This window comes from Pinus tabuliformis, chromosome 1_2 (genome assembly GCF_031772625.1).
Source record: "Pinus tabuliformis cultivar Carrire ecotype Pingquan chromosome 1_2, CPIR1, whole genome shotgun sequence".
In the NCBI taxonomy this organism is placed as follows: domain Eukaryota; kingdom Viridiplantae; phylum Streptophyta; class Pinopsida; order Pinales; family Pinaceae; genus Pinus; species Pinus tabuliformis.
Genome location: NC_142298.1, coordinates 1,168,395,057 through 1,168,418,399, shown reverse-complemented (window position 1 = coordinate 1,168,418,399; position 23,343 = coordinate 1,168,395,057). Strand labels below are relative to the sequence as shown.

The 23,343-nt window shown below is 42.2% G+C and overlaps 1 pseudogene; it reads left to right on the top strand.

The window, feature by feature from the left end:
* The first annotated feature begins 20,863 nt into the window (after positions 1–20,863).
* On the top strand, positions 20,864–22,553 carry LOC149210381 (sialyltransferase-like protein 1 pseudogene; annotated as a pseudogene).
* Positions 22,554–23,343: the final 790 nt, after the last annotated feature.

Here is a 23,343-nt window from a genome sequence, read left to right as displayed (position 1 = left end):
AATTTGCAACATTATTGGTAATACCCTTCTTATACTTGATATTCAAATGGAACTGTTGCAGGTATGTGGACCACTTCTGATGGTGATCATTCTGCATATTCCCTTGGGTTTGTATGAACTGCAGGGGTCAGTGGTCTGTGTGGATGACCGTTTCCTTCCCGAAAATGTAATGCTTCCATTGTTGATAGGCCTGCACAATGGAATACATCTCTTTGTCATAAGTGGGATACTTTTGGACTGTGTCTGAAAGTGTCTCACGGTGATATGCCACTAGATGCCCGTGTTGAGTAAGGACTACCCCAATAGCATAGTCAGAGGCATCTGTCTCGACCTCAAATGGTTGTTGCAAGTCTGGTAATGCGAGCAATGGTTTCGTGCAGAGGCGATATTTCAACTCTGTGAATGCCTTCTATTGAGATTCATACCAAAAGAATTTTGCTTTCACTCCTACCTTGGTGACTTGACTCAAAGGCCAAGTGATATGAGAAAATCCCAACACGAACCTGCAGTAGAAGTTGGCAAGACCTAGAAAGTTATGGAGCTCTGTGAGAGTGGTTGGAGATGGCCAATCTCGATGATCTGAAAATGGGGCACTTAGGCTTCTTGTCTAACTTACAAGAACCTCTCCCACTTCAAAAGCTTATTTATTCCCAAGTCTTTATGATTAACCAGTGTGGAATTAAATATGTCCTTGAATAGAAGGTGTATGCTGGTGTTGTTTATTAAAATGGTTTATGTGTTGTAATTTAATGTGCTCAAACTAATATATAAATACATATAACAGTAAATAAAGCAACAAAGACAATGCAGCAATAAAACACACATAGAACAGCAATATTAATTAGGATTTCACCCACAACTCTTGGGCTACATCTCTGTGAGCTCTAGTCAACTCAACTAGGCTCTCTAGGATTATGGTATAAGTCCTTTTTACAAGCTCTTGGCTCAACTCCTATTGATTTTACACAGAAACAGTGGGTTCAAACACCATGCCATTCCCTGGCTCTTGAAGCTCTGGCTCTTGGCTCTTGGTTCTGGATCTTGGCTCTGACTCTGGCTCTTCGGCTCTAGCTCTAGCTCTGTGTTATAGACATTTTTGGGCACTGCAACCCCAAGCATAAATGTCCATAAACCAAGGGCTCCTAAGTCCCTAAAGGTGTTGTTCCAACCCCTAAAAGTACAAGGTCAATTGATTACAGCATCTCCCAGAAGTTCTCCATGAAAAACTACTCAGAACTGGTCAAAACTGGACCATTTCACCTGATCCATAGGCAAAGTGCATTTCATCCCACCTAAATACACACAGTAGGTGCGTTTCATTTCAGAAAGCCCTTCTATGGGGTGCGATGGGCGAGAAGGGACAAATGGCAGGGTCAATCCGCGAGGTGGAGAAGCATGGAATCTTCTAGAAACTTCTCCTGTGACACTTGCCTCTCGGAATTCGACCAGGGATGAGTAAGAGATCATCAATCTCCAAGTGGAATCAAGAACTATCAGAGGGGAGACACTAATCAAATCTCAAAATCTGACTCACCTCCCTTACAAACATCTATATATGGATCCCTCATCCCAAAGATCCAGAGGTTGGAATTTTGCATCTTGTAAGGAAGTGCTGTTGGTTTCTTGGTGCAACATCATAGTGTTGGGTGATCTAAGCTTTTCATGAGGTGAAGAAGGGCTTCTTACTGAGAGGATGATGTTGGGTCAGAACAATTGGTTGTAATTCTCTTGGCTCTTTCTTGATTATCAATAAAGCTATTCAAGTTTTCCTCCATACTCTTGTGTGATTTATGTTTTATGCATTTGTATGGTCAATTTACATCTAATCCTAGATTGTTTATGATAATAGATCTATGTTCTCGTATAGTGTTATGCTGCTTTGATTCTACAGGTACTCTGTGAAGCCAGGTACACAAGAAGGCAAGTAGCAAAGGACTATCAGAAGAGAGAAGAATCGAGCAAGGAACCAAGCGCAAGACAGAGGTTGGTCTCCTTTATTCTTCTCTCATCTATCTTTCATAAAGGAAAACGAAAGTAGTTTTAAGTTTGTTTGTTTCTAAGGTAGCTACCAGCCTTAGTGGGATTAGCAGTTCTGCATAGACACAATTCCCGGTAACAAAATGGCGACCGCTGGGGAGCGAGTAGATTGTTTGTTCATCTACATTTGTTTACTTTACAAACTTACAGACGGAGCCTGAAGTCAAGCTAGCTAGCCTTCGAACTGCATTTGCTATGCAAGTGCAAAGTAGATCAACGTTGCTTCAGTCAATCTCCGGGTTTTGTTTATGAATTAAACAATTGATTTACAAGCTCTCTAATTGCCCTTGTGGTGGCTCTAGTAACCTCCTTAGATTTACCCCTGTGATTGATTTACTGATTGCCACTTGCTCAGCCTAAATCCCTGAACTGAACTGCAAACTGTGACCCGGAACCCAATCCAAGTCTCGTCCCTAGTCTAGCGCACTGTCTGTTCTGTGAACTTCAAATGCAGTGCACTTCCCGAGTGTAGTAGGTGCGTTGCATTTTAGTTTCACTGTGTTACAGGTGCGCTGATCAGACAAGGCCTTGTTCCTAATTTTTGGTTTCTGTGCTCACTCTTTTCAGATCTATTTAGGAGTTTTGTTGCCTGTAGTCAGTACACCTCTATTTGAAACCCCTTTCCTTGTTGTTATTCCGCCTCCATTTTGCAAAGAACTGTAAATGTTTTTATGTATTTTTTGAGTCATTTTCAGTTCTCCTTTACAAAGAAGTAGCGTAATTGTACTGTCGTTTCTTGATTTGAAATTGTCGCAAGTGTCGTTTTGAGTCATAGAAGAGAATCTGATTGTTCTTGATATTCGATTACCCTGTTACTCTTGTATTTGATCTGAATTAGTAGTTTTTCTAGTTTCGAAAGCAATTTTTCAATTCCAAATCGCAAAGTGTTGTCATTATCCTCATTTTGTCTTGAAAAGAAACTTGTTAGTAATTGTCGCTTTGAAAAATAATTCATATTTGTGCATTAGCTTTCTTTTTATCATTTACACATTAAGAAGGCTGAAAACAAATACATGCATGTGCATTTGCATTTAGACTGTTTGTTGGTTTGATTTAGGACAGTGCATATAGTGTGTGCTCTTTGCTCTTTGTTGAAAGAACGCCATCTCTCTTTCCTTAGTAGCTAGGATTTTCATTTGCAAAAAGAAGACTAAACGATTGTTTATCATCTTAGATTGCATTTTAGGAATTGTACATCTACATCACGCGGTGAACTTGAAAGGAAAATTTCTTAAGCAAGATCAACTATAAAATAAATTTGATGAATCTAACAACGCTTTGGAACCTAACGCACAACATCTAGAAGTCTAGGCTAGAGACGTATTCTGGCGTCGTAAAGCCCGGTAACTGTTGTTTTCACTGTTGGTTAGGTGATTCCTCCACTTTAAGATGATAAGTGCCAGTACGGACTTGTGTTCCCACGTACCGTCGAGTATATTTTGGGAGACCACAATAGGCTTTATCCTTTATCCATAGGAAGCCGTGTCTGCCGCCCTATCGATCGCAATGCACTGAACACAGCATTCGGGAAGATTGATTGTCGTACCGTAAAAAGTATATTGCAGTTTTGCCATTGGTTTGGTAATCCCTCTGTCTAGATTTCCAGTGCAGTCCCTTTCGTTCCTTTTCAGACTCCTTAATGGAAAAGGTCCATCTGAGCACTTGTCACTTCAGGCTCATTAAAAATCGAAGGCGACTAGAGTCATCTTTTGTTTTGTCTCGACTCTTTAAAATTGAAAAAACAAGTTGTGTCAAAGCGTCTAAAATTTATTTTAAACAGAATAATTATCACCTTTCCTACGTTGGTCTTAGGTTGAGGAAAATGGAGTCCACCAACCAAGTAGTTCCCCTTGGAGGAAATCCTAGTCCCTTCTCCTCTTGGGGAGATGTTGGTGCACCCCATATGGCCACATTGTCGCTTCCAGGATTGACAATCGGCCTGCCCGTATGGCTCTTCTCAACCGTTGTCGTTTAGAACACCGCGATTCCTGAACAAACAAGTCAGCAACTAGACGATTCCAGAGTTACCCCCCAACCCTCTACTTCGTCCAATTCTTCCTCTCCTCCTTCCTCTTCGCTTGATGAAGCTGGTAAAGCTAAAAATCAAGTACTTGAGAAGAAGAAGGAAAAGAAGAAGAAAGAGAAGAAGAAGGAGCCAAAGGCAAAAAGGGGCAACCAAGCTTCGTCTAGCGAAAATCCACACACTGCACCAACCAGGCCTAAATCTCCATGTGTCATTTGCAAAGGAGACCACTATCATCGAGATTGTCCTTGCATCCCTCGGATCTTAAGGGACTGGTCTCCTCGTTTTCACAATCCAGTGTTTTCAACCTCTGATGATCATGTTGAAAGTACACCATCAACTAGTGAAAGTGAAGCCCCTGGACAAAAAGGAAAATGCAAATTTCCTTGTAAATTGTGTGAAGGCGATCACGCCGTCCAACATTGTCCCTTCTTAGATGAGGCTAAAAGAGTTTTGGACGACCGTCTGGTTTCACCGTTACGGCTTCCTCCTGGATATAAGAAACTCTTGCTGAGTCCATCACTAGTTGAAAATCCGGCTAACACGCCCTTGTGGTCGGCTGAAGCATCTATCATTGAAGAAAAACCATCTGAATCCACACCAGACGAAAGTCAAAAGGTCAAGGTGGCAGTTGACCCAGTCTTTCTTTCAGAGGTTCCATCTTCAGATGATACAGTCACCAAAGATAACAAGGATGACACCATCCAAATTCTTTTCGTAAACACAGACTCCGATGAACATGGGGGCAATCTACCCATTCCTTTACCGCAGGAAGGAAGTTCTTCAGAGTCATATCCGGTCATCTATTCGGTCCCACCTCCAAGCAACCTAGTTGTTTCCTTTGATTGGAATCTAATAGGCAGACCCCGTTTACCGGCTAGTGTACGATTCTGAATCATTGCTCAAATATATAGAATGGTTATGGCCGGTACCATCATAGATGAAGGGGCTTCTGTGAGTATCCTTTCCTCGACTGCTTGGAAAGCGCTTGGTTCGCCATCACTTTTGCCTGAGATGAGAAATCTAACAGGCTTTGACAAAGCAACCAGTCGACCATTAGGGATCCTTCCTAATGTGCCCATAACATTGAGAGAGAAAACCGTTCAAATGAACCTAATGGTAGTCCAAGGACCCCTGGATTATAATCTACTCCTTGGATGAGACTATATTTATTGCATCGGAGCCATTGTCTCCTCACTCTTTAGAGTAACGTGTTTTCCGCACGAAGGAAGAGTGGTCAAGCTCGTAGACCAGCTTTCATTCCCCAATTCACACATAGAAAATATTCATATGCCATCCCTGAATGGTCTTTTCACACAAGCAATGTCTCATCAATCCCCAATCCGTCCACCTGATGAGCGCAAGTGATTCAGGGGACATGACTGAAACCTAGGGGGCATGCACCCTGGTCTGCTTCGGTAGGAAAACTTCAGGTATAGGGTAGGTTTCCGTGGAGGATATCTGACTAGTCTGACACTCCCGTCCGTCTAGGAAAAGGGGGTTAGACTGGAATAAGATTCCCTCGTCAAAGTTATGTGAGTAGAGGCGTCTGTGCCACTCACCTTTGTCTATTTCGGTAGACATCGCCGAGGAAGTGTTTTTTTTGTGGTACGAATAGAACAATCTTTGGTAACCTGAAAGAGGTAGGCCTTTCCCGATAAAACAAATGTTTTGTCTGCAAATTGTGGGGTAACCTTGAAACTCTATGTCTCTATACCTGGGGGCATGCAAACCTTTCGGCATGCAAGTGAAGAGCGAACATTTATCTTTTTTTTGGATTGGTCGTTTCCTAACTTGCATAAAGAAAGGAAGTGGGGCAAAGCTTTGAAAAATTGCCGTTTTTAGATGAGACATTCTTATTATATGACTGGATCGAGCAGTTTTAACGCGGACTTCATGCTCGTTAAAAAATAAACATAAGCAATGAGCAAATGTTTCCCCCAGCGTTTAAGCTCATTAAAAAACTAACCAATTTCCGGTAAATAACCGTCGTGAATGTAGTACTTCAGCCTTTAAAGCCTTGGTCGTGTTCTCATCATCACCTCCACTCTGTATTGGCCGATCATTCACCTCCACTTGATTGTTTACCCCTTTTGAGTAACAGCTGCAAAGAGTGATCCTGTTAGCCATCCTTGTAACACTGTCGTGATTTGAAAATTCCAAACCTTACCTGGAATCAGCTGCTACCCGAATTTATCACTCATTCCTCAAAGACGAGTCTCCTTTAAGCTCTTTTCAACTGACTCATAAAATATGAAAAGATTGCCGAGCTATTGGCCTCTCCAGCTCGTTAAAGCGACCGAAAGTGCTATCCCTCCTTTAGATTTTAATCTTTTTGGACCCGAGGGATTATTACACAAAAAGATCAAGCGCTTGTTTTGTTCGGCTCGTTAAAAGTACCGAAAACTCATCCCTTTTGTATTATTTTATACTTTTTCGGACTTAGGGGATTAGATGACGAAAAAGGATTTTTGGAGTTTCCTTTACGTCCCTTTCCAGACTCTCTAAAATTGAAAAGGACCGAGTTATCTTTGTCGTTAAACTCGTTAAAACCTAATAGCGACAAACTTGTCCATAGCAGACAAGAATGAGTTTCACTATCACTAGGCTCGTTAAAACATAGCGATGGGTCTGCCCGAAGGGCGAATTATAGAACAAGCATATGTTATCCTCCTCAAGCTTGACAAAAATAAAGAGGTATTGGTGAGCAATGACTGGGGAAAAATTGGGAAGAAAACTTGAAGAAACTTTGTTGGTAGCAAGTCGCTCTCGAACATGACACTTTCACTCCGCATCCAAGTCTGGTTGGGTTGTTCCATTCACTGGTCACATCACCATGGTTCCATCACACCATCCACATTTGGGGTAATGCTACCAATCCATCATGTCAATGTCGTCGATATGTTCAAGAGAAGTCACTCAGAGAATTCACTTGTGTCTCACCCACTATAATACATTTCTGCTCCATTCTTTCATGACCGCCACCCTGAACCTTATATCACCAGATCGTTTTCACCTCCATTAAAATCATTTGCTCTGTTCCGTGTCATTGATGTGGGATTCATTAAGGCCCTCCTATGACGGATCACTTCTTGTCGACATCAGCTCATTATCCAAGAAGTCGATCCAGGAACAACCCTTTCAGTACTTTGAAGCTTGCATGCCTCAATGGCAAGTTTCTCACTTCCGACGACAGGTTTACATCAATGGCCTTCGACCGAAAGATTTTATGTGGTGTTCGATGCCAAGTCCCTTATTCACACTACGTGAATTGTACTGCAGTACCTTGAGGATCATTATCATTATCGGTGATTCCTCTCGCCCCTGTTAACGGCTTACATCATTGGCTGGTAATCAGGCGATGTCTTTCCATGTTCGACTCCAGAATATCTCTCACATGGATCGACTTGTACTTTGAGTGAAGATCGAACGAGATTAAAGACCCCGGATCTAGTTTCATCCATCCAGGCTGCGATATATATTCAGGAAAATAAAGACATCAAATGTACATCATTTCTGCACAGATAATCATCCAATCTAAGGGATGATGGCTCTACCGGAATCATCAGTCTACACTCAGACGATTGTCTGTCTCATGTACATGAAAAATGAATTTATAAAGCTGAGCATGGGAATGCCCACCTCAGCTAGATCATGAAAATATTATGAAGATAATGTATTGTATTTTATCTTATTACAGATCTCCTTCCAACTTGAAAGAACTTTGGATCCTCATGATAAATCATTTCACCCGACATCAAAAAAGATTAACGACCTCATGCTTTAGGGGGCAACTGTTATAGACATTTTTGGGCACTGAAACCCCAAGCATAAATGTCCATAAACCAAGGGCTCCTAAGTCCCTAAAGGTGTTGTTACAACCCCTAAAAGTACAAGGTCAACTGATTACAGCATCTCCCAGAAGTTCTCCATGAAAAACTACTCAGAACTGGTCAAAACTGGACCATTTCACCTGCTCCATAGGCAAAGTGCGTTGCATCCCACCTAAATACACACACTAGGTGCGTTGCATTTCAGAAAGCCCTTCTATGGGGTGCGATGGGCGAGAAGGGACAAATGGCAGGGTCAATCCGCGAGGTGGAGAAGCATGGAATCTTCTAGAAACTTCTCCTGTGACACTTGCCTCTCTGAATTCGACCAGGGATGAGTAAGAGTTCATCAATCTCCAAGTGGAATCAAGAACTATCAGAGGGGAGACACTAATCAAATCTCAAAAGCTGACTCACCTCGCTTACAAACATCTATATATGGATCTCTCATCCCATAGATCCAAAGGCTGGAATTTTGCATCTTGTAAGGAAGTGATGTTGGTTTCTTGGTGCAACATCATAGTGTTGGGTGATCTAAGATTTTCATGAGGTGAAGAAGGGCTTCTTGCTGAGAGGATGATGTTGGGTCAGAACAATTGGTTGTAATTCTCTTGGCTCTTTCTTGATTATCAATAAAGCTATTCAAGTTTTCTTCCATACTCTTGTGTGATTTATGTTTTATGCATTTGTATGGTCAGTTTACATCTGATCCTAGATTGTTTATGATAATAGATATATGTTCTCGTATAGTGTTATGCTGCTTTGATTCTACAGGTACTCTGTGAAGCTAGGTACACAAGAAGGCAAGTAGCAAAGGACTATCAGAAGAGAGAAGAATCGAGCAAGGAACCAAGCGCAAGATAGAGGTTGGTCTCCTTTATTCTTCTCTCATCTATCTTTCATAAAGGAAAACGAAAGTAGTTTTAAGTTTGTTTGTTTCTAAGGTAGCTACCAGCCTTAGTGGGATTAGCAGTTCTGCATAGACACTATTCCCGGTAACACTCTGGCTCTTCGGCTCTGGCTTCTTTGGCCCTCTATCAATTTACAGCTCTCTTGGCTTTTCACTTGACTTCCAAGTGACTCCCTTGGCTGTTCTTTTTCCTTCTGCGCTGCCTCTTTCTGCTCTTTTTTTCCTTAGCTTCCTGCTTTGGCTTCGGTTTTAGCAACAACCCCCAACAGCCTTCCACAACACTTGTCTCTGTTGTTATGTGGCTTTTTAAGCCAAATCGGCACTATCGGTTCATTTTCCCTCTCGGGGTCTCTAGCTTCATGCTTTGGTCTGCTCAAATCCCCTCTCTGAGCATTAGCAATCATGGCATAACGTCTCCAGGGAAGGTGGCCACCTGTTCCGCAATGGAAGGGACCATCGGGCCTTTGAAATCCTCGAAATATCCATTCTCTGTTTACACAGAGAAATGCATTCAAACATGGGAAAATCCGCCAAACGTTGTTTATCGGACTTCAAAATCCCTTAAATCCACTCTATAACCATATCAGGTCCGCCTTTTAATTGCTTATCACATCTCCACCGTTGATCTGAGAGATCTAGATCCAACAGCTGAGATCCATTTCGGACGGCTCATTCGTATGGGGGTTAACCGCCAGATAAGGGTGGTTTTCTCTCTCCTTAGCCTGGACACATGGCAGCCATTGTATGGGATCGGGTGGAGCCCGGCCAAAACCTCTTACTGCCTTCGATCCTCCCAAAATCTCACTTGTTTCAGACTTGAAATAATATGCAGTGGCATTATAAACCCCTTCCGGTCCGGTTTCATCACACTGGCACTTTCCCTTCACTTTTTGTTTATTTAACGAAAAGGTGAAAATACATAGAAAAATATCGTTTGACGGATCTCAAAATATATCAAATATCACCTATAGCCTTGTCGGGTCTGGCTATTGCATCGCACACATATATATGTTGCCCCACTCCATTGTGTAGCTCCAATGCGATTTTGCGATATCGCAATCACATATCGCATGGGCCCGGGGTTTTGTGCATATGGCATCGCCGATTGCGATCCGCCGATATCGGCTTATCGCTTGGCCCGGTCCTTATGAAACATCGCCTATCTGCCTATCCAGGATCCATTTTTGGATCATGCCTTCCCACTAAGAGAACTTTTGGTCTCCAAAAGATTGATATACTGATCTGAGCAGTAAATGAGAGTGACTCACCCTCTTCCTTCAGCCTCCATACACTTGCTTTACATAGTGCCTCTGAACCAAAGTTTCGGACCACTTCCCTTCTGGACGAGCTAGTCTTCCTGGGAAGAAATGTCTTCCTCCTTGCTTTCCTGCAAAACTCCTACTGAAATGGTTATAGAAGGTAGTTTGAACTCCTCTGCCTTAATCATTGATCCAAGGTGGCTCAAACAAATTTGAAGTACATCTGCTCCACAAAACTTTCATTTGTACCTGTTGGACAAGCTATCAACAACAACTGTTAACAACAACAGAAACACAGACAACAACTGGATGGCCTAAACTCCTACTTCAACAAAAGAAACAGATTTTCACATCTTGTGAACACCTCCATGTCTTACATCTACATACAAATGATGGACTAGATAACAAGCCCACAAAACATGCCTTTAAACAAATGACCCTTCAAGTCAAGCATGTAGAAAAAGACCATTAGGACTCTTTTTCAAAAGATGAAACACTTCATCATTATCTCCATTTGGAGACCAAGTTAACTTCTTCCAAGTCAACATGGCATCACATGCATGTCAAAACAATCAACCATGCAAGTTAATTACACATACATGTTCAAAAACAAGGAAATCATCAACATCCCTGTGTTCATGCATCTCCTGCTCATGCATGCATTTCATACTTCAACTTTCACTTAAGCACACTGTACTTTCGAAGCTGAAATGAAATATAATGTAGATGCATCAATAGACATGCAATCTTAATCAGATAAGAACTCTACCCATTTCTTACCAATCCCTTTCAAAGGTCTTTCCTTTGTCTGCACATCAGCATCAACATGTGAATCATTCTGAGACACATCATTCATGGAATCTTCCTTTCCAGTTTTGCCATCTTCTCTTTCCACTTTCTTCAGCTTTTGTGGAAGCATTGTTGGATTCAGAGTCCAACACCTTTTAGCAAGGTGTCCTTGCTTATGGCAGTAAGTGCACTGCATGTGCATCCTCTTGACAGCATGATTTGCCTTGTCCAATGGACCTTTGGCTTTTTGCTTCTTTTCCTTCAAAAGTTTCCTATATGTGGCCATTCTCTTCCAACATCTAGAAACATGATGGTTATCCAAACCACAAAAGGAACATGCAATTCTTTTCCCATGCTTATGTGGAAATTTACCATGCTTTGCAAAATCAAAAGGAAGATGATTAGAACCAGATTTATACCTTTCTCTTTCACCTTTATTACCTTCATGAGGAGGTGAATTGAGTGAAGAAGTAGCTCCCTTTGAAACACCATCAATCTCTTCAAGGCTGTTAGAGTCTCCCCAACTCTCTGGTTCAAGTGTGTGCTTCTGAACACCTGCATCCTGCAAATGATGTTTCAAGCTATTGCATTCCTCCTTAATACAACCTTCACACTCTTGAAGACCTGCAATGCAACTCCTTCTTGGAGCTATTTTAATGGTCTTCATGGCAGCTTTGGAACTCTCTCCATAAGACTATCCATAGCCAAGACCCAAATACTTAGGCCTTTCCTCAATCATTATTGGCTCAACAATACCTTGTGCATGTCTACCCAAGCCTTTTCCTTCATAGCCCATCTTGGACATTAGCTTGGAACCTATGCCTCTAGTACGTTTTTCAAAAGAACCAATATATGCATCCTCAGAGGAATTTGAAGACAAACTGGAATGGTTTACCTCTTCTTCAAGCTGATACTTGACTAAGGCTTCTTGGACAACAAAGAGTTGTGTCTCCAACTCATGCATCCTTCTCAGGTTCATATTTGCAATATGAATTTGCCTCTCCATTTCCTGCAATTTGTCAATAAGAAACTACTTCTCTTCCTTCATGGAATTCAACTGCTTTCTAAGCATGCTGCTCTCCCTTCCATCCTCATACATTTCTCTCACCATATCCATCATGATGGACAATTCTTGCTTCATGTCTTCATCAAAGAATCTTTTGATGAAGGAGGAATTTGAGGATTCACTTGTAGAAGTTTCCATTATACCAATGAACAAAATAACTTCAAAGAAGATTAATAAAGTGCTTTATTAAGCAACCTTTTGCAACAAACCTCTTGTGCTCCAAATATTGCCTTGATGTCCCTTGGGATAAGAAGAGTGCCTTCAGCTCTCTTTCCTTCTTGTCCTTCCTGGACTGAGCTATCAAAAGCTTTCCCTTTACCTCTACAAACTCAGAAAATAGTCAATCTTCAACAAGCATACATCAATCAGACAATCAATCCTTGACTGCCAAAACACCTTTCAGACAAGTAATCTTTGCTCTATCAATCAAGCATTCTGATATAACCTTCTTTGAAGGCGTGGTCAATCAATCTTAAGCTCCGATACCACCTGATTTGAAAATGGGAACTTAGGCTTCTTGTCTAACTTACAAGAACCTCTCCCACTTCCAAAGCTTATTTATTCTCAAGTCTTTATGATGAACCAGTGTGGAATTAAATATGTGCTTGAACAGAAGGTGTATGCTCGTGTTGTTTATTAAAATTGTTTATGTGTTGTAACTTAATGTGCTCAAACTGATATATAAATACATATAATAGTAAATAAAGCAGCAGAGACAATGCAGCAATAAAGCGCACACAAAACAGCAATATTAATTAGGAGTTCACCCACAATTCTTGGGCTACGTCTCCGTGAGCTCTAGTCAACTCAACTAGGCTCTTTGGGATTATGGTATAAGTCCTTTTTACAAGCTCTTGGCTCAACTCCTACTGTCTTACACGGAAACAGTGGGTTCAGAAACCATTTCATTCCCTGGCTCTTGAAGCTCTGGCTCTTGGCTCTGGCTCTTGGCTTTGGCTCTTGGCTCTTCGTTCTGGCTCTTGGCTCTAACTCTAGCTCTTCGGCTCTGGCTTCTTTGGCCCTCTATTAGTTTACAGCTCTCTTGGCTTTTCACTTGACTTCCAAGTGACTCCCTTGGCTGTTCTTTTTCCTTCTGCGCTACCTCTTTCTGCTCTTTTTCACCTTAGCTTCCTGCTTTGGCTTCGCTTTCAGCAACAACCCCCAACAACCTTCAACAACCCTTGTCTCTGTCGTTCTGTGGCTTTTTAAGCCAAATCGGCATTGTCGATTCATTTTCCCTCTCGGGCTCTCTGGCTTCCTGCTTTGGTCCACTCAAATCCCCTCTCTGAGCATTAGCAATCATGGCATAACATCTCCAGGGAATGTGGCCACCTGTTTTGCAACTAAAGCGACCATCAGGCCTTTGAAATCCTCGAAATAGCCATTCTTTGTTTACACAAATAAATGCATTCAAGCACAGGAAAATCTACCAAAACGTTGTTTATCGGACTTCAAAATCCGCTCTATAACCATATCGGGTCCGCCTTTTAATTGCTTATCGCATCTCCACCGTTGATCTGAGAGATCTAGATCCAACGGCTGAGATCCATTTCGGACACCTCATTCGTACAGGGGTTAACCGCCCAATAAGGGTGGTTTTCTCTCTCCTCAACCTGGACATGTGGCAGCGATTGTATGGGATCGGGCAGAGCCCAACCAAAACCTCTTACCACCTTCGGTCCTCCCGAAATCCCACTTGTTTCGAACTTGAAATAATATGCAGTGGCATTTATAAACCCCTTCGGGTCTGGTTTCATCGCATTGGCGCTTTCCCTTCGCTTTTCGTTTATTTAACGAAAAGGCAAAAATACATAGAAAAATGTCATTTAACGGATCTCAAAATATATCAACTATCGCCTATAGCCTCGTCAGGTCTGGCTATCGCATCGCACACATATATATGTTGCCCCGCTCTATTGTGTAGCTCCAATGTGATTTTTCGATATCAAAATCGCGTATCACATGGGCCCAGGGTTCTATGCATATGGCATTGCCAATTGTGATCAGCCGATATCAGCAATCAGCTTATCACTCGAACCAGACCTTATGCAACATTGCATGTCTGCCTCCGACCCGATATGTCAAGGATCGGCGATCGGGGGTTTCCCCTTTTCACTTAAATCCGCCTTTGACCTCCTCTGATGCGATTTTCTTCATAAAGCCTTTTAGGCCATTTTTTTGAAGATTTGCCTCTTTTTCTAAAGAACCAAGGGCATCTTCTTTCCACGATAACTTCTGCATACTAAGTCCATTTTTTCCCATTCAAGTTGTAGCAGATTCAAAACGAGACGATCTTTGCAATGGGGCTATTTCTGAGAGCAGCCTGTGACTTTCATTTTCCTCTGATTTACAAAGGATTTGTGTCATTTGGCACCTTTTACCTCTTATATGAAGTCTTTTAGACTTTGAGGTTTATCAAAGATCCATTTTTGGATCACTCAAATGACTTGGATCTTGGCTAGATCCACATGCACCCCTTGTTCATCAATAATGTATCCCAGATACTGAACCTGGGTCATGCCAAAAGTGCATTTCTCCAACTTGGCACATAACTTGTGTTGCCGTAGTGAAACCTGTTGGATGTGGTGGAGGTGCTCCTCCCAACTCTGGCTGAAGATTAGGATGTCATCCAAGTATACCACTACAAATGAGTTGGTGAATGGCCGCAATATGTCATCCATTAGCCTCATGAAGGTTGCAGGAGCATTCGTCAATCCGAAATGCATAACCAACCATTTGAAAAGGCCCTCCTTGGCTTTGAAGGTAGTCTTCCATACATCGGAGAGTTCGATTGGTACCTGGTGATATCCTGACTTCAAATCAATCTTGCTGAAATATTTTTCCCCCTTCAGTTGGTCCAAGAGGTCATCAATCCGTGGGATCGGGTACCTATTATGGACAATGATCTTCTTCAACGCCCGATAGTCAATACAGAGTCTCCAAGTCCCATCCTTCTTCTGTACCAACATGATCGGGCTCCCACAGGGCGATGAACTCAGACGGATGTGACCTTTCTGCAGCAGCTCTTGAATCTGCCTCTTGATTTCATCATTCTCCATAATGGAGCATCGATAGATTAGTCCATTGGGCAGTGGCGCACCTGGGGTCAAATCGATGGAGTGCTTGACCTAACAGTGTAGAGGAACCCCTGCGAGGGAGGTGAAGATGTCCTCGTACTCCTCCATGATCTTGTCCATCTGTAGTTGTCGTGCAGAGGGGCCCTTTCTAGAGGTCGTGGCCACTGTCTTCTTCTTTCCTTGAGGGCATATCATCAGGAAAACAAATTTCCTGATTTTGGAAACGAGCTTACTGCATTGTTTTGCAGTAATCAAAGAGATGGCGGTAGGTAGTGCTACCTCCGGTATCCTGTACAACTTAATTCCCAAAGTAACAATAACAGCACGACGCCTTGATTCATACACAGCATGTTGCTTCCACAAGTATGGTTGTCCTAATAATACATCACAAACTTCAAGGGGAGCAATGTCACACAATACCTCATCCATGAAGGGCTTGATGTTGTATGGAAGGCGACACTGCTGGCTCACGTGAAGATCCTATCCTTGGTGAAGCCACTCGATGGTGTACGGTTGTGGATGTGCTGTGGTTGGTAAGCCCAGCCGCTTCATGACCTCTACTGAAATGAGGTTCTTTTGGCTCCCACTGTCGATAATGAACTGTAGCAGGGAGCCCTTTACCCACATCTGGGAGTGGAAGAGACACTCCTCCTCCTCTAGATCTTTGAGTTCCTCCTTCTGGATCTTCATGGTGGCAATGGTGGCGTTGGGCTCTGCATCGATAATCTTCTTCCCTTTGTCATTCCCCTTGTCGGGTTCTAACTTAGAGCTAGAACATGCATCTGATTCTGAAAACTTTAGCTTGGCCACCAGTGATTGCTTGGCCCGACACTCACTTTTGTTGTGAGTGGAGCTCTTATGGAACTCACACCACTTTCCTGTCCTTTTTCAACTCCACGGCGTTGTTTTTTGTTTGCAGCTTTGGCGGGTTGCCTTGGGCTGCCCTACCTTGGCTTTGTCCTTTGTTCTACGGTTTGGGGCACCTTTCCCTTGCTTCGACTTCGCAGATCCAAAGTCTTGCTTCTTCTGTTTAAACTTTTGCTCAACCTTGACGACATATCGGGATGTCGTGCTGAGCGAGGGGATGTTTAGGAATTCTATTTCTTCCTGGATGTACTTCTGCAGGCTGCCACGGTATTTGAGTACCAAATTCTACTCTGAATCCTTGATACCCAACTTTGTGTGAAGGGTATGGAAAATATTGGTAAACTCGGCACGTCTTGGTCCCTTCCTTGCCGCAGCATGGTCCACTTTATGTATTGATCCTCATAGCTTCCGACAGGGTAGTACTGCTCCTTGATGGCATACCAGAATGAATCCCAAGTGGGTGCGGCTGAAAATAGTGAGCCTATACTTTCATCCTTCTGCTTGCAATAGGTTTCCCACCAGTCCTTGACATGGGGGGCTGCTTTGAGAAGAGAAAAAATAATCTTTTCCCGACTGGAAAAATCATGAACAGAAAAATAACCCTCTACCAGATTTAACCATTTATCGAAGACATTTGCGTTTATATGACCCTCGAATATGGGGATTTCAAAATTAACTTGTACCTTAAACGGTGTGGCATTTCCAGAGTAGCTATTGGAAGCCGATGCGTCGCCCCTAGGCAGTTGCTGAAGGATCTGGGCAAAGTTGTCCATCATCACGTTCCTTTGTTGCTCGAGGGCTTCTTCGAGCAAGATTTTGATAGGATCTCCTGCCCCCTCATCTTCCTTTTCATTCGCCATGGGAGGCCGTCGAGATTTGTGAGGCTAGTCTTCCAAAGGTTCGACCAGTTCAAGCCCTAACTCCTTATATCCTGACCTCGTTGGGGACATGCAAAGAAAAACAGAGAAAAAGCAGACCGCTCTGATACCACTGATCCGGATTTAAACAGGAATGCAACAAATTACAGAGATAGCCATAAACATAGAGATGCAGCAAAAATAATACTTCATTTCATTAATGTAAAATACTAAAATATGCCTACAAACAGCAATGGAAATAAACCAACTAGGGTGATGGTAGCTTATCTTTGAGAAGAGATGTGGCGGCTACATGCCTCTAAATTGTCTTACAATGAGGCTCGAAGGCCTATTTATTGTTGAGAAACAATAGAAAACCCTAAAAATTCAAAAACCTAACCCTAGAAGATGAAACGCCAAACTGTGGGCCCCGTTTGGGTAAATTGGTACATCAACTTCCCGCGGTTGTAACTTTGTCATACGATCTCCATTTGACGTGCACAGTATATCATTAAAAAGATCTATCCGAGAACTACAACTTTGGGAAGAGCAACATCAATCCATAAATCCATGTTGCTCCTAGTTTTCCCAAAAAAACGTCATTTAGGGCCTCAAAACGGCTCCGGAAGTTCAGGACCCGAAAAACTGCTAAAAATAGTAAATTGTGCTACAATTAAGGAAACTGAAAAGCTGAAACAAACAATGGTGGGGGTCCAAGTGGACTTGGCAGGTGGCCGCCAATATCCACCTGTATCACAATCCTTGGTATAGTAATCTTCCTCACAAATGAGGCAAGGATATTTGGGCTTACGTTTAGATGCTTCATCAGCATATGATTTCAGAGGATCCTGTATCGAGCTATTAGATTTGGCTCTTCCTTTACCTTTATTTTTACCTTTTGAGGTTTTATCTGTCGTGGTAGACTTTGTTAGGTCCCTATACTACTAGCGTAACCCCTTATTATTATTAGTGCAACCCCCTTATTGTATTATTGTGCCCATATAGTCCCCATGTTGTTATTATTATGCCCCATAGAAGCCCACTATTGTTATTGTTGTGCCCCTACAATATTATTGTTATGTAGGCTCTAATTGTTTTCGGATCCCTTAGACTCCTATATATAGAAAGGAGGTCTTGTCATTTGTATCATCCAAGAATTGTTCATTTTTGTAATGTAAAGGAGGTTGCCCCTCGAAGAGGCTATTTCTAAGGCGTTGATCTATCTTTTCTATCTTTTTATGAGTTCGTTTCATAACATTTGGTATCAGAGCTTTGGATTCTATGGTTTCACTGCTTCAACCAGGTGATCGTGGAATTTTCACTATAACTTTTTCGCTACGAAGTTTCAGAAGCTAAAAAAAAAAAACCATTTCAGACGAAATATTTCTAAACCTCGGGTCCGAATTTTAGATCTTGTATCGCTACATTTTCAGAGATATGATCTGAGGAAGTTAGGTTTTTTGCAAGATCCAGAATTCCATCTAAAACAGGTCATCGTGGCATTTTCGCTATAATCGTTTTTCACGAAGGTTAAGACTCTGAAATCAAAACCCATTTGAGCCAAAATTGTGGCGAAGCTCGGGCCCAAATTTCAGATCTTGTTTCGAAGGAGATGGATTTGAAGGAGAATTGGATGCAGTAGTTGAAACAGATTTATGCTTGGAGGAAGCACAAGAATATTTACTAGAAGTTTGAGCCACTGACCCAATAATACCGTCAACGGATGGTGCCTCTAGAGGTTTGGAGGATGCAGGATCAGTAGACAGTCTCGGAGCATCAGGCAAGTGATCAAACAACGTTCCAGATTGGGGATATGCCAAATCTAGATAGTGGGCACGGGTAATGGCTTGATATTTGGTCACACAACCTCCCATAGCTATGTCCTTGGAAATTCTATTAATGAATGATTTGGTAAACCATTCAGTTAAAATTTCATCAGGAATATTGAACTTGATAAGGCGACGCCGACGTCTACATTCATGGATATGATTGGAGATGTGGGTAGCGGTATTAGGTTTCAAAGATATAAGGAGATGGGTGTTAGTTTCATATTGAACTAGTAGATGTAAGTGAGTAAGGAAGGCCATTGCCAAAGTGTTGAAGTCTTGGTAGGCACCTTGAGGTTACTCAATGTACCATTTCATGGCAGCACTCGTCAAGGTTCGCTAGAAAAGACGTAGACGAATAAAAACATCAACCCAAGAATTGGATGAACACCATAAATGGTAAGCCATAACATGGGCTTGGGGGTCTTCTCCAGACTTTCCTTCGAATTTTGGACAATCGCCAAGAATATTAGAAGGAACCAGAGGCAAATACGGCGAATGGAGTATTGGGTCATTTGTGAGACTTGACGTATCTGGTAGTTCCAACGTTACTAGAAATGACAATTATGGATTGAAAGGCATGGGTGGCCTTTGATAAGGCCCATATTGTGGATTCTGACCTTGTTGGTATGGGTTATGCCCCCAAAGTGGTAGATTTTGACCATAAGGAGTTTCATATTACCCCCACTTAGAGGTATTCTGACCATACAAAGGTGGATTTTTTCCCCACAAAGGTGGGTTTTGATCAGGGTAAGGTTGATATTGAATCGTCATTGGCCATTGAGAACCATAAGGTGGATAAAAAACTTGTAAAGAGTAGGGAGTATAAGGTTTTTGTTGTCATTGTTGACCTAATGATAAATTGTTGACCCTGTTGTTGCAGGGGTTGACCTTGTTGTTCTAAGGGTTGGCCATGTTGGTACAAGGGTTGGTTTTGTTGTTGCAATGGTTGACCTTGCTGCTGCAATGGCTGTTGATAAGGACCTTGTTGCACATAAGGTCCTTGTTGTACATAAGGTTGTTGTTGGAAAGTTCCTTATGGAATTTGTTAGGTTCCATGTTGGTACTGATAGGTTCTATTTTGAAATTGATTAGATGTCCTAAATGAGGGATTTGGACCAAACTGCATTTCAGGCCTTGCATGTTGATTAAAATGTGGATTTTGAGGCTATTGTGAGCCATACAAAGAGTACGATTGTTAGTAGGGTATCTGGGCCGAAAGGGGCTATTGATATGGGATTTTTCCTAATCCAGATGCGATAGATGATCCACTAAGATAAGGTACACTGCGAACATTTTGATTAATTCTGGTAGAGTGAGTTTGAGATCCACTCACATAACTTCCACCTGAAACATGAGGTACATATGGAGGAGGTGGTTGTTTCCCCCCATGTGGTGGGATAGGTGGTGGCACATATTGTCCACTTAATGGAGGACCTAAGGAACCTATAGGGACATTAATCGTCCCAACCGTAACTGTCGGTTGTATAGGAACTAAAGAAATTGTAGTTTGTACAAGAATTTGAGAGGCCACGCTTGAAACAAATGGACTAGAAGTAGGCATGGTACCCAATGACCAAATTGGATTATGATAAAGTGAAGACACACTTGGAGTTCCTGAAACCAATTGAGCCAAAGAAGTGTAACCTGGTGGAAACAAAGGTTCACTTCTTTTAGGCAGTGGTGGAGGTGGCATACTTCCCACATATGGAAAGCCTTTAGGTGGAAAGTTATATTCAGATTCATCGCCAACACCAGGAGTGTGAGTGGCTGAGACTTCTGGAGGAGGATCTCGAGGAGAGGTTGGAATCTCACCTTCTGATGCCATGGGTGGAAACAGTTGGCGAGGGGGAATCCGTGATGATCAAGGAGAAGGCTCCAAAGGTACGTCGGGATTATCAAACGGACTATATGGTTGTTGAGGAGATATGATCAATGGATCAAAAAGCGGATTCAAAGGGAATAATAAATACCTCTGCGAAACCTCAGGAGTTTCTGGATCAGATTCTGAAGATGATGACTCTCGAGGTGGAGGACGAGAAGCAAGGGGTTGTGTTAGACTCCGTCTTCCAAAGTTCTCTGTCAGAGTCAAATTGACAGGTGGCTGTCAAAATCTCAGTTCAAATATGCAGGCGAATGACAATTAGCTTTCACCCACTGCTACTTAGATGTTTGCAGAGCTAATGTTTCAATAACATGTGCAAGCTAGAGGAGGTTTCACCCTGTTTCAGCTTCAGCAGCCCCTATCCCTACAAAGGCACAAACAAACAAGAACAACATCAGCATAACGTTTCCAAGCCTTGTCAATCTTGCTTTGTCTCGATGTCGATGGAACTGGTTAGATTCTGCAGTAAGGTCTTCTGCCAAATCTTGGAAAGGTCAGTTTCGAACCCAAAGATTGGTTGAAAAGATTATCTCAAAGATCTACTTCCATAACCAGGACAATTTCTGAGCGATAACAACAGCATTAATATTTGTCAATGGACTTGTATTTTTCCGGAGGTATGTTCCTCACCAAGCAGATAGGCTGAAGAAAACAAATGTAATTGGAAGTGGAGCATCCAGCAAGGTTTATCGCGCTGACATACCCAACAATGAAACAGTGGCAGTGAAACTCTATTGTTATATGTCCAACAGGCAGTCTAATGTGTTGGTCTATGAATACATGCTTAATGGGATCCTTGCTTCCCAGTACCTCCTCTTCTCTGGTATTCAAGGATACGATGCCAATAAAAACAATACGAAGACTCTCTATGATTTCCAGAAACAAGTCAAACAATGCGTGAAAAGGAATGGTCTGGGGCTTACGGCAACTATAGTGGACCACTGTAAAATTATTCTTGCATACCCTGAAAGCACAAACAGCACCTGGTATAATGAACAATTCAAATTTTATGAACCACTGAAGTACCCATTTGATGTTTGTGAGACCATATTGCTCTAGGAACAGTATCGCAACATGACCACAGTCTTGACAAGGGAGTACCTGGATGCTCGGCCTGAGGGTTGGATGGATTATGCAGCAAAGCGAATTGCAACATTGGGCATAGAAAAATGCTACAATCAAACTCTTTGTGAAGAGTACCTAAGCTTGGTTTTACCATCCAAACCACCATTTCATCCACGTCAATATGAGACATGTGCAGTTGTAGGAAACTCAGGAGATTTACTGAAAAATGAGTTTGGTCGAGAAATAGATGACCATGATGCAGTTATTCAAGACAATGAAGCTCCAGTGAATGAGAAATATGCCAAGTACGTAGGCATGAAGAGAAACTTTCGTCTTCTGGTAAGGGGAGTAGCAAGAAACATGATCACAGTTGCCAATGGATCTGCGGATGAGGTGCTGATTATTAAGAGTGTGATCCATAGAGACTTCAATGCTATGATCAAGGAGCTTCCTAATCCGGTTTATCTTTTCCAAGGTGTGGTCCTTCGAAAAGGTGCAAAAGGAACTGGAATGAAATCTATAGAATTAGCACTTTCCATGTGTGATACAGTTGATATATATGGCTTCACTGTAGATCCAGGTTACACAGAATGGACACGCTATTTCTCGAGCCCACGCAAAGGGCATAATCCATTGCAGGGACGAGCCTATTATCAGCTTCTTGAATGTTTTGGGGTCATTAGAATCCATTCACCAATGCGAGAACAGAGAAAACAAGATTGGTCCACTGTTCCGAGCCGAGCAATGATAAATGGGGCTCATACTGCTGTAATGAGGATAAAAGGTTTCCAAAATAAGCACCCATGGAGTGTTGGACCATTTAGTGCTTGTAAGTTTTGGGCAACAGCATCTTCTGAGAATGGTCCTATTTCAGGTTCAATAGACATGAGTCCTGTGCGCAGGGGCTCTAACTACAGCAAATGGGAGTTATTAAAGTTAGTTGATTTGCGGAAGGAAGCACGTGAACACTACAAAAATATGAAAGGTGTCACGATATACAAATTAGATGGCAACAAACTGGATGATCTTGTTTGCGTGAGAAGCATCCTAAGTCCCCTGTGAATCTCAACAAGAAGGCAAGTCAACGGCAAGTGATATATCAAAAGGTCATCGAATAAATAATGGGCCCAGGTCATCTTCAAATCATTCTGGTAGCAGAACTGACCACATGGATGCTAACCATATTGTTTTGCAACTAAAGACTCCGGGTTCAATGCCAGAAGCCCCTCATCGTCAATCTAACTACTCCTATTATGCTTCCGAGGAGCAGGAGCAGATGCAGAACTTACAGGAGGTGTCATCTGAAGTCAGAAAAGGAAAGAGCTCACCAAGTGATGACAGCTCTGTTCGTGTGGGTCACAAACTTTTGGAGAAGGTTTGTGCTAGGGGGCTGTCGCTTTGTCATTGTGTTCACGATGCCGTTTCTAGCAGCCATGGAAATGAGGATTCGGTGAAAACCAAAAGCAGTCAGTCATCAACAGGAAAAGAGTGACATATTGCATACAATCGGATTATGTATGAAGATGAGGTGCATGATGTATTGTATCACGGGATGCCCTCTCCTTTGTCACCTTTAGAAAATTTCGATTTGATCTTTGGAATTTTCTCCTTTTTCTTTATTATTTTCTTTTCTGGTTCGACTTAAGTGCAATTAGAAAATAGTATACATGGACATTGCGCTTTAATGGTATTGGAAAGGAAGCATTTTTGGCCATGAATGCAAGCAAAATGAAACGCTTCTAGAGATATGACACTTATCAAAAGCCAAAATAAACAGAGACATCTGTCATAAGCAGAGATATAGGAACGAATTCGCCTATTTTGATCCTCAGTCCTGATTCTATGGGATCTG